This window comes from Lepidochelys kempii, chromosome 3, assembly GCF_965140285.1.
Source record: "Lepidochelys kempii isolate rLepKem1 chromosome 3, rLepKem1.hap1, whole genome shotgun sequence".
In the NCBI taxonomy this organism is placed as follows: Eukaryota; Metazoa; Chordata; order Testudines; family Cheloniidae; genus Lepidochelys; species Lepidochelys kempii.
The window spans coordinates 151452114-151464868 of record NC_136382.1 but is presented as its reverse complement, the minus strand read 5'-3'; the positions used below and the strand labels follow the sequence as shown (position 1 = coordinate 151464868).

Sequence of the window (12755 nt, the reverse complement as noted above, 5' to 3'; positions counted from 1 at the left end):
AGAACATTCAAAAACTAGTTGGAGAACACTTCAATCTCTTTGGTCACTCGATTACAGACCTAAAAGTGGAAATTCTTCAATAAAAAAACTTCAAAAACAGACTCCAACAAGAGACTGCTGAATGGGAATTAATTTGCAAACTGGATACAATTAATTTAGGCTTGAATAGAGACTGGGAGTGGATGGGTCATTACACAAAGAAACTATTTCCCCTTGTTTATTTCCCCCCCTACTGTTCCTCACATGTTCTTGTCAACTGCTGGAAATGGCCCACCTTGATTATCACTACAAAAGGTTCCTTCCCTATCGTGCTCTCCTGCTGGTAACAGCTCATCTTAAGTGATCACTCTCGTTACAGTGTGTATGGTAACACCCATTGTTTCATGTTCTCTATGTATATAAAATCTCCCCACTGTATTTTCCACTGAATGCATCTGATGAAGTGAGCTGTAGCTCACGAAAGCTTATGCTCAAATAAATTGGTTAGTCTCTAAGGTGCCACAAGTACTCCTTTTCTTTTTGTGTGATCTTGGTCACTTAGGCCCGGATCCTCAAGTGTACTTAGGCACCTAACTCCCACTGATCAATAGGAGTTAGGCACCTAAATACCTTAGCCTCTCTGTTTCCCATCTGTAAAAGCAGGGGTGTGGGGGGTGGAGGGTGAGAAAACCTGGATTTGTGCTGGAAATGGCCCAACTTGATGATCACTTTAGATAAGCTATTACCAGCAGGACAGTGGGGTGGGAGGAGGTATTGTTTCATGATCTCTGTGTGTATATAATGTCTGCTGCAGTTTCCACGGTATGCATCCAATGAAGTGAGCTGTAGCTCACGAAAGCTCATGCTCAAATAAATTGGTTAGTCTCTAAGGTGCCACAAGTACTCCTTTTCTTTTTGCGAATACAGACTAACACGGCTGTTACTCTGAAACCAGGAAAATACTATTACCCCTGTGACAGGATGGATCACAGAAACCCCGTGGGGGTTGCCACCTGATGTTCCAAGACTACTTCTGCTCCTGCTTTTCTGCCCTGTCAGCTTAGGACTTCAGTGCCCTGCCTGGTTTGAGCCAGACCCGCTAGCCTGCTGCAAACCCAGATCCAGATCTGAACCACGTCCCATAACAGCTGTAAGCTTAATTGAAAGCAACTTAGGAAGTGTTCCTGTCCTTGACACTCAGATGCCCAACTCCCAGTGGGGTCCAAACCCTAAATAAATCCGTTTTACCCTGTATAAAGCTTTATACAGGGTAAACTCATGAATTGTTCGCCCTCTATAACATTGATGGATATGCACAGCTGTCGTCCCCCCCAAGTATTAATACATACTCTGGGTTAATTAAGTAAAATCATAGAATATCAGGGTTGGAAGGGACCTCAGGAGGTCACCTAGTCCAACCTCCTGCTCAAAGCAGGACCAATCCCCAATTTTTGCCCCAGATCCCGAAATGGCCCCCTCAAGGATTGAACTCAAAACCCTGGGTTTAGCAGGCCAATACTCAAACCACTGAGCTATCCCTCCCTGATTTCTTTTTCTTTGCATGTAAAGAAGCATCCCTAAATGTAATAGTGCATGTCACAATATGTTGAGATGGCATTTGTACAAAGCAGGAAAATGTATATAAAGACAAAATAATTACTCTTAAAAATGAAGACTACATTGCCTTGAGAGTTCAATTTTCTCTCCAGTATCAGCCTCATCCCCAACTGATGTTTACAAAGCAGGCAAAAGCTGCATAGAGAAGGTGCAAAATCCCATTGACTTTTACGGGACTTGCGCTTCCTGTGTCACTTAGGTGCTTTGGAAAATCCAACCCAAGTGCTCTATGTGCTTTGTAATCTTGACAAGAAATTTTACTAGTCTTCCATTGTCTGTCATGGAGGGAAAACATTTCAGCTAATTTGTATGCAGTTTTAGTTTCCTAGAGAATGGCAGGAATGCTTAAGCTTGTACACTGTGGCTTCTAAAAAACAGAATCAGTTATTAACTACTAAAAATACCGTATGTGGCACCTATAATCCAAACTGGTTTGAATTTTGGGAGGCAGGACTGTGATTTAAGTCCCTAGATCCTAATCTGTCCTTGCAATTTTGGTCCTGGATCAAATCCAAAACTAGAAGGAGCCTTCTTTCAGTTTGCAGTTAAGATGGAACTGAAACTTCACAAGAAAAGCCAAACTTCCAGAAATCTTACAGGAACCCTCCCAAGAACAACTGCTCTCAGGAGGCTTCCAGTGGTGCTGGTGGAAATGGATTTTACAAAATATCTCCATTTGGGATCAGAATCTTAAGAAACTGAATCAGGGCTTCCCGTTTGATATTCTTGAAGTTAGGCTAACTCCATTCTAGTAATTTTTTTTTTTCCAGTACTTATGTAGCACTCTACAGCTGGAGGGCTCAAAGCATCTGATACGCTGGTTAGGTATTCTCTCCATTTAAGAATGGAGATGCTGAAGAGCAGAGAGGTTAAACATTTTGCCCAAACTCTTGCCAGAATGAAAGTCGCCTGATGTAAACACTAGGCAACACTGTTTCTTTCCTAATTTAGAGCCAGACATCTATCTAATAAATGATTTAGTATTTAATTGGTAGAAAGAAAAAGTTTATTACAGTATTTTAAATAATAAGTTTATAGGCTGTTATGAATTTAAACCCCTGCAACTCTTATCAGTGTGCAATAAGACTGCCTCGCAGTCACCTGTCTTGATAAGTAAGAAAAAAAATATGCTGTAGCTGTGGGAAGTAGCTGGCCACCAGTACTATACTTCTAAGTAAGATCTTGTTGAAGACTTAAGAAGTGCTTTAGTATGCACGGTATTATCAGTTTCTTCATTCTAGTGATTCAGGCCGAGTTGAGGGTAGATCAATGTTGATTCCGGGAATGACATTATGACCGTCACCATCTACGAGAGCGTCCCACTGATCAAAACCTTTCTCCAGACCTAAATGTTTCTGCAAGAAGGCCAATGAAGTTTTGTTGCTTATATCTATAGCTATATTTGGGTCTATTTCTCCCTTTAATTTGAAAATCTTTCCAACAAAGGTACCAACCAGGAAGGTAAAATCTGGAAAACTCTGATGTACTGATCCCTTGATAGCGATCATTTTTCTTTCTGTGCCAGTGGAGTAAAGTTTCTTCATCTTTAGAACATTTGAAGCCCACTGGAATTTTTCTGAGTTGATAAACAATGGCTGGTGGACCTTGGCATAAACTTCATCACCTAGAGCAGTGGTTCTCAAAGCTGGTCCGCTGCTTGTTCAGGGAAAGCCCCTGGCGCACCAGACAGGTTTGTTTACCTGCCACGTCCGCAGGTTTGGCTGATCGCGGCTCCCACCGGCTCCAGTTCACCGCTCCAAGCCAATGGGGGCTGCGGGAATTGGTGCGGGTAAGGGACGTGCTGGCCACCCTTCCCGCAGCCCCCATTGGCCTGGAGCGGTGAACCGCGGCCAGTGGGAGCCGCGATCAGCTGAACCTGCGGACACGGTAGGTAAACAAACCGGTCCGGCGTGCCGGGGCTTTCCCTGAACAAGTGGCGGACCGGCTTTGAGAACCACTGATCTAGAGGAAGCATCCATGCATCCAGGCCAATGCCACACTTGAATCTAGCTTCTTTGCTAAGAGCCTCAATGGCTGTGGCAGCACCAAAAGAGTGTCCCATCACAGCTATTCTGTCACTATCAATAGAACCCTTTAAGACAGTCCAATCAAAGTTTAAAGGTAGAACATTCACTACATGTTTTCCAGAAATAATATCAAGAATAAGGTCAAGAGCTTTGATACACTCTAAGTGGTACCAAGTAGTAACAGACAGAAAAAAGTGAATTACCAAGCAAAATAAAATAAAACATGCAAGTCTATGTCTAATCAAACTGAATACAGATAAAAACCTCACCAGTTCCAGTAAGCTTCCCTTTACAGACTAATCTCCTTCTAGTCTGGGTCCAGCAATCACTCACACCCCCTGTAGTTACTGTCCTTTGTTCCAGTTTCTTTCGGGTATCTTTGAGGGTGGAGAGGCCCTTTCTTTAGCCAGCTGAAGACAAAATGGAAGGGTCTCCCAGGGGTTTAAATAGACTTTCTCTTAGGGTGGAGACCCCCCTCCTCTCTCCTATGTGAAGTCCAGCTACAAAATGGAGTTTTAGAGTCACCTGGGCAAGTCACATGTCTATGCATGACTGAGCTCCTTACCAGCCAAGCCACATTCCTGGGAAACCCCAGATGTGGATTGGTGTCTCCAAGTTCATTGTTGGCTTAAGGGCTTCTTGGTTGGACACTTATTGAGAATAGTCTTCTCAGGAAGCTGACCAACTGCTTCACTAAAACCTACTCAGAATCAAACAAGTATGCAGCTAATATTCATAACTTTGAATACAAAAATAATACATGCACACAAATAGGATTAATAGATTCAGTAGATCATACCCTTTACAGAGATACGTTACATGGCATATGTAGCATAAAACACATTCTAGTTATGTCATATATACATTCATAAGTATATTTCCATAAAGCCTTATGGGAGGCACCATCACAACCCCCAGCTCACAAGGGTGTTGAGGGATAGATGTGACAAACATTGCAATTCCCCACAATATCTTTGAATAAATTTATTGTATTAAGTTTCTTTGGCAAGAACTGTATTAAAGGCAAAAACTATGTGTTATTGTGGGCCAGGACTGTATGTCCCCTCTTTCTAGAAAGGAGATGTGATGTGAACCCTGGGAAGTGTTATAAGCTTCAAGGTACTAAACTGAAAATGTGCCAGATGAGAATGGACTTTTTGCTCAAACAGTAACCAGTGGTTTGCCTGGAGAATCTCTGGAGCAGTGGTTCCCAAACTGGGGTTCGCAAAGCCCTAGGGGTTCACAGAACATTACAGGGGGTTCGCCAGAAAAATTTCACTAATGGTGGCCAGAGGACCCCAGGCATTGGAGGCAGCAGGTGGGACCCAATTGCAGGGCAGACAGCCCGAGCCCCAGAGAGAGTGGGGCTGGGCAGTTGAGGCTGACAGCCTGAGCCCTGCCCCCATCAGTGGGGGAGCTGGCAGCCTGAACCCCAGGGAGAGCGGGCCTGGGCAGTTGGGGCTCGCACCCCGAGCTCCAGCAGTCAGCAGGACCTGCAGCCCAAGCTCAACGGGGTCCAGCAGCAGGAGCCCCACAGAGTGTGAAGTGCAGAGGAAATTTAAACTTAAATCCCTGGAAATATTCATTTTTAGGAGGAGGTTCATGAGGTTTCACAATTTAGTGAAAGGGTTTCGCCGGCTGTTAAAGTTTGGGAAACACTGCTCTAGAGGGACATGAATACTGCAAATTCCTTACCTCAGGTTATGCAAAAACCCAGCCTTCTGAAGCTATGCCCTGAGGAAAGGATCACTGTCTGCTAATTACCTGTTCCCAGAGTTTCAAAATCAAAGGCCCAAGCTGTACAAAGGAATGACTTATCTGTTCCTCGGGGGGGTAGACTAGTTCTGAGCTGCAGTTGACCATAGAAAGAATGCTTGGTGAGGTTTGAAGGACTGGCTCCTCCCAAAGCCCATGTTGGAGCTGGGGGGCAGTGATGATCTCTGGTAAGTTTTATGAGCATCTTTGTACGTTTTTTATTGTTTAATGTATTTTCTCTGTGATGCTTTTATCTTAAGAACAAATGTGCTTGCTTACGAAGAGCTGTGTGGTAACTTGTGACTGTTGGCAATTACAGCTGTTTGTAGCCTTAGCAAACCAAGGCACAGACACCGGCCTATTTAGGCAGTCTGGCTTGCTGAGGATATCAGTGTAAACAGGGAAGTATGCAGCCTGGAAAAACCCCACTCAGGAAGAGGAGAGCTACAGGTCTCTATGCAAGAGAGGTAACGGCTGGAGCCTAAAGTGGTTGACCTGGAGGGACAACAGAAGGGGAATACAGGTGCAGCTGTGACAAAATAACGATTGTGATGCATTTAAATACTGTAGTGATGGGGGCTTTAGACAGTAGAAAAAACTTCTGAAGAATGCCATTGTACAGAGAGTAATTTGAAAATAAAGATCTTGACACAGCAGTCCTTGAGAGGTTCTATGGAATCTAACATACAATCACCTCCTCCGGAACCAAAGCTGTTTTTCTTTCTTGAAAGAAAAATCCTGAGATGGGAACATTTAAAAAAAAAATCCTGATGCAGAAAAATCAGAAGGGAGAAGTCCTAACCCCATGATTATAGTTCAGCTCCTTGCCCCACACCCAATCTTTATCCTTATGTTTCAGATAATGTATCCATTTCAATCTTTCCCCCGTCTAAGGATGGGAGTACACCTCATCTGTATCTGAGGGGAATGGATCAGTGATCTTTCTCGGTGTAAGGCTGGTCGTTGGATAAGAGTTAAATCTTTCTCACCTGAACCTGCCACTCGAATGGACTGGCTAGTTTATTTCTCTCTCTATCCCCTCCCCATGAAGCTGAAGATCTCAGATAGTGTCTTCCCTAGTGCCCAGATGTGTAGGAGGGGGTTAGTCTCCCTCATCAGTCCCCTTGGAACCAAAGGATCAGTCACTCTCTCACTGGGGTCCAGAACTGTTTGGTCTCTTATACACACGCTCTCACTTTCTTCCCCATCCCACTCCCAAGAGCCGAAGTATCTATCTACCTCCTCCACCCCTTATATTAGGGAGGAGGAGCGGCAGTCTCTCTCTGACTTGGGCAAGGACTGGAGGGTAACCTCATTTGATCTCTTTTCTCCTATAGATGGGAGAGAGATTGATGGATCTCTCCCCACCCCCAACAGGGTGCAGGGGAGATGGTCACTCCTCTTCATTGCTTTCCTGAGCTAGGAGGAAGGAGCACAGAGCCACATTTTTGTCTCTCTTCCTGCAACTGTCTCACTGTCTGTCCCTAATGCCAGGGTCATCACTATCCCTCTTTCTCTTTGAGGCTAGGGTTGAGATTGGTCAGTCTGTCTACACCCTAGAATCCGGAAGGTAGATCTATCTCCCCTTATTCCTGAAGGGGAGTATTTATATCTCTTTCACTACAGGGTCAAGGGTGTGCTCACTACATACAGGGTCTAAGTGGAAGTAGGGGTGCTGGAACTGGAGGTGCTGGGGATGGAACACCTCCTGGCTTGAAGTAATAATAGCAACCCGATGCACGGCTTCCATCATTTACAGGATGCACAGTTTGTACAATGACTTTCAGCACCCCCCCTAAAAAAATTGTTCCAGCACCCCTGAATGGAAATTTTTACTTCCTCTCCACTGAGGGTGGGTGTCAGTATATGCCCTGCCTATGCTGCCTGGAGCAAGGGATAGGTGCAATCATGCTCTTCCTTCTTCAGAGGTTAGAGTCAGTCTCTTTCTTAGGGATCACAGGATGGCCTCTTCCCTAGGGAGTAGGAGGTCAGGATTTCTTTTCCATGACAGTGGGGAGTCTGACTCCAATCCTGAACTTTGTTTCTTCCTTTTATGCTATAATGCCAGGTCTTTCCACCCACGAATTGCAACACCCAGGACATGCACAGTCTTGCAGCATCTGGCACAGGGATGTGTCAGAGGAGGGAGGAAGAGATATAGCATCAGTTCTCTTGATATTCTGGGCTGCCAAGCAGTTACTTGGGGGTCTGTTGCAGCCTGAATATCAAATAGACCAGACCTGGTATATGTAAGTGGCCAAACCAACCACTAGCAGACTCCAAAACCCTGAAGTGCTAATATGGCAAAAAAAGCCACCTTTGCCGTCTCTTACTGAGGTTGGAGTCAGGCTCTTCATCTCCCCCTCCCCACTTTCAGGGGCTGGAAGGCATCAGTCTCTCTTTTCTTCCACCTCCAGTGGTGGCTGGGGTAATTGTACGACTCTCAGTTGCTCTCTTTCTCTAGGGCTGTTTCGGTAAGTCTCTCTCTCCTTCTAGATTCAAGGCGTTAGTGCGCCTCCCTCCCCACAGGGCTGGGGAAGTTGGTGAAATCTTGGCCAACTGACCTCAGTGGCAAAACCCTGACGACTTCAATGGAGACAGGATTTCATCCACTCCCTCCCTACCTTAAAACTAGAGGGAGTGCCGGCCCCTCTATTGCTACGGAGACGAATGCGTTGGTTTCTCTCCTCCCCGCCCCTTGGAGGCCCCCTCCCGTCAATGGGGGAGTCGGGGTCTCCCTTTTCCCTCATCCCTGCAGCTCGGTTGGGCTCTCTTTAGTTTTCCCCACCTTCTGAGGGGAGCGGAAGCGCTCTCCGCCTTCCCCGGGGAAAACGGTTGGCTTTGCTGTCTAGCCCAAATATTAGAAGCGGGCGGGCGCCTCAGCCTCGTCCACCACGCCCAGACCAGACTCTGTGTTTGAGTGTGATGCGTACAGACAACGGCGTCTCTTGCGGCCTCCGGCTGTCGGTCTCACACTCTCCCTCCTGGGCCGGGCACTGAGGGTGGCCGGTTTCTGGAGGGAGGGTATGTCTGGCTCTTAACTTTCTCTCCTTTTGCTTTCAGGAGGTGTCCGGTCTCTTGCGCCTCCTTCTGGAGGAGCAGGTGGGTGACGGCCTCTCCTCCCCCACCGCAGGCCACCCCCTTCACTGACCTGGCTCGGCCCTGTACCGAGCAGCTTGCCGGACCTCTCGAGAGAAACGGGACACTCACCTGCTCAGCCAAGCGCCGACGGTTTCCCTCCCAAGACGAGAGAGAAATGAGTTCCGTCGGATCCCTCCACCTTCCGAAACCCGAAGATGCCGCCGCTGCTCCCAGGCTCGAGCGCCGGGACTAGACAGCGCTGCGGAAGGGTACATGGAAGGGGGTGGGGAGGTCGCAACCGCTGACCAGACCGTTATGGAGAGACTCGTTGGCGCGCGACCCAGCCAAGCAGTCTTCGCGCGGCCCGGCCCCAACGTGGGGGGTGGGAGCCACGCTGCAGGCGCGTGCGGCTGCTCTGCTGTCTCTGATGCCACCCCGCTTGGCGATCCACAGCGCCCTAACTTGTCGCACTAGGGCCTGGTACCTGGTCTCTGAACAGCTCATTTTCTGCCACTGACCCCTTCCCACAACTCCGCCCCAGCCAGGTCACTGTCCGTCCCCCAACTTGCTCCCTAACCATGGCCCCTGTAGCCTTAGAAGCCCTCTCTTCCCATGAGGAAAACTCCTGCTGTGCCTGTAGGTGCTCCACTGTCTCAGGGTTAGATCCCCTGTTGCATGTGACCAGGGCCAGGTTTCATTAGCCAACCGATTTTCTGACTTGTTCTGTTGTCAAGTTGAATGATCCCTCTTTAATTAACCACCAGAAATGTGCACATTTGATGGACCAAATTCTGCCCAAGGGGTAAATGCTCAGGTGCAACTTTCACAGCCATTGCAAAGGCAGCATTACTGCTTTCCTGTATTGTGACCTACTATACTCCACAGTCTCTCCCTGTTTAGTAAAAAGAAAAGGAGTACTTGTGGCACCTTAGAGACTAACCAATTTATTAGAGCATAAGCTTTCGTGAGCTACAGCTCACTTCCTCAGATGCATATCGTGGAAACTGCAGCAGACTTTATATATACACAGAGAATATGAAACAATACCTCCTCCCACCCCTGTTTAGTGTTTCTGCCCACAGAGGGAATAGGGCATGTGGTATGAGCTATATCCCCAGGCAAAATCATACACAACATGCTTCTTCTTTAGATCCCACTCACAGCTCTTGTATAGAGAGGTTTGCAGAGATCCTTTCCCTAACTTTTGGAAGGAAGCAGAATCAGGGCAGTAAGCTTTAATCATATAGTTCCTCTGCCTGCAATTTTTTAGTGCAGCACCCTCACATTCCTGGTATCCTTTAATTATGTAGGGTCCATCCTCTCCACATGCCCTCTAAGGCCTGGTCTGGCCCAAAAACAATAATTTAAAATAAGAATATTTATGGACTACCTCCTACCCAAAGATCAGAAAGTGATGTACGAATATCAAAGGTAACAGTGCTTAATAAATAAATCAAAAATATTCTAACTATAGCCATACATTTTGTCCCAAGCCTGAAGTCAAACAGTGGTCCCTAAACAACATTAAAGGACCGTTGTCAACTTGAAATCAATTTTAAAATATTAGTCAAAAGTACTTTCAAGTACTATGCTTGCTCATGAGTCCCCAGTCAGTTTTTGTGGATTTAAAATCACTTTTTCCTATTTTAATCATATTTTTCTTTCCTTGACTGCTATATGAAGCAAAGGAAACTAACTAGGGCTTCACACCTGCAATAAAATCTGTGCAAGCAGCACCATATAGTGAACTAGGGATCTTTCAGCTCATGCCCACATTATCCACATGGGGCGAGTTATAGTACAGCACTTTGGTGCACACTGCTATTCATACACTGCAGTGCGTGGCAGTATAGACATGCCCAGTTTCTGAAGTGGTGGCAGCCACATTAAGGCTGTCCCCTATGCAAGTATACTAGACAGTAGAGACAAAGTTCCTGCTGCTCTTGCCTCTTTCTGGCACACCTGCACAGAATGACCTCTGTCTAGCACACCCACTAAAGCCTGTCAGAGAAACAGGGCAACTATCTAAAGCAAAGTAGGGAAATATGGTACCCATCTAATACACAACATGGAATGCTTGGGATACCTTAACAGTACTTTCCAATTTTTGTATCTGTTTGTTTTTTAAATTTTGCCTCAACTTGACATTTCCTAGGTTTCAAATTTTTTAATACAGTTTCATTTTATTTTTCCTCTTTAATTTATATATATTTGCAACCTGTATCATAACAAATTATTTTGTCTTTCAATTTTGCTCTTATGGCCTTATTTTTTTTTAATTCACTTATCAGTTTTGAATAATATTCTTTGCATTGCCAATAATTAGGAAAGGCAAGGAAGCAGGGCCATTCCTCCCACTTATTTAATAACAAGATAAGACAGATGAACTATACTCTGCAACCCCAGTCCAGCAAATGCTTACACACATGCTTAACTTTACTACCCTGAATAGTCCCATATAAGTCAGAGGAATTTTTCATGATAGTAAAGTTAAGCTCATGCATGAGTGTTTGCAGGTTTGGGGCCTACATTCATATGCAGGACGAAATGAGGATATTTTTAAGTGATATTCAAACTTTGTGTTATATAAAGATTGTAATTTTTCTTCATGCTCTGCATATATTCTGTAACACTCATACAGTAAAAGGATTGTACCACTGGATGGTAGCTTTCTTGTGACTTGGAAACTAATGCAATAAAAATATACATACATTACAAATTTACACTCTGTGAGCTTTAATTGTTCTGTTACAATATTTTGCAGGAAGATATATGGTAATCTGTTTTTTGGTTTGTTTGTTTGTTTGTTTGTTAAGGGAGCAACATTTCTAATTTCAACTGATTTTCAGTATGCCTTTGTTCTACCTGCTAGTGCAATATTTGGCTTTCCTTTTGTTCTCTATCAGTTTGAGAAAAAAAGTTGTGGTTGTTTCTCTCTACTTTCTCTTCACTTCATTAATATTTAACTTCTCCCAAATCCACAATCTATGGCAAGACAAAACTAGCAGTTCCCATAGGTTAAATATTATTCATAGAGTTCTAAAATGCAACCTACTTTGTCCTATTTTTAACCATTTTCAGATTCCATGAAATATCCTTTTCAGATATGTGATGACATTTTGACTCAATATGATGACATTTTAGAACAACAATTTATGTTGCATCTTGATATGCTGATAAATCATGATTCCTCAAGTTTATTATTTAATGAGAAACAAGTTTGTTGTGTTGGACAACTAACAACAGTGGTAACTCCAGTCACAAATTCTAGGCTAGACTATGTTCCATCATGCTGGAATCTATTATTTCCAAATCAAATGTTTATTGTCATAACAAGCTACTATATACAGGCACTGACATGTAGGGTGACCAGATGTCCCGATTTTATAGGGACAGTCCTGATATTTGGGGCTTTTTCTGATATAGGCTCCTGTTACTCCCCACCCCCGTCCCGATTTTTCACACTCGCTATCTGGGCAGCCAACTGATGTGTGAAAAGAAATCTGAGAGTTGCCTTTCAGAGACAGATAGAACACACAAAACACTTTCCTGGAAAAGGGTCTTGCATTATTGCTTGGAATTTTGAATCATGTGTCACTTTTGTAGTATTGTCCAATTCTTATTTGGTGGTAGGTCACTAAATAGCATAATGCTTCATATGCTCTCTTTCTTCCCCGAGTTGCTTTAGATACTTCTTGCTTTTTAGACTGCGAGGTGCTTGAGTGGCATTCAGTGGCCACATTGATGGTATTGGTCCTGCTGAAGCATTTAACAGGGAGGACCACATGAAAATTGCTGTCTTTCTCCCTGAATTAAATATAGATTGATTTCTTCCTTATTAGATAGACAATCATTTATAGTATCCAGGGCTCAGCACCACCATGTTGTGCGATACACTTGACAAAATTACAATACTTAGTGACGGACATTGGAGGGAGTTATATCATTCAGTCATTAAATTTTTTGAAAAATTACCATGGACTTCAAAATTTTTATCACGGACACGTTGCTAACCCCGATACTATCTGACAGTTTGAGGACATATCTTTCTCACGCTCCTTGGTATTTTGGACAGTGACAAATGTCTTGATTTCTGCCATATCTTTCTCTTCTGCCATAAAGGTTGTGCAGCTCTTCCACATATGTATTGTGCAATATATAAATAGACTCCATTCAGTGTAGCATTGCATATCCCGGTTCGGTTTTAGCTACACGACTACGAAGCACTGAAAGGTGGGACTTGCTGTTTTGTTTAAGTGGACTGATTCAGGTGGTTTAATCGCAAATTAAACATTG

The 12755-nt window shown here is 44.5% G+C and overlaps 1 protein-coding gene and 1 pseudogene across 1 annotated transcript in view; both read right to left on the bottom strand.

Annotated features, from left to right (window-relative positions):
* The window catches only part of DNAH8 (dynein axonemal heavy chain 8), a 583322-nt gene extending 574362 nt beyond the window's left edge, over positions 1–8960 (bottom strand). The window contains exon 1 of the mRNA XM_078852248.1: positions 8589–8960. The gene's annotated coding sequence lies outside the window, so the exon portion shown is untranslated. The remainder of the gene's footprint in view (positions 1–8588) is intronic.
* LOC140908817 (platelet-activating factor acetylhydrolase pseudogene) lies at positions 2641–12577 on the bottom strand (annotated as a pseudogene).
* Positions 12578–12755: the final 178 nt, after the last annotated feature.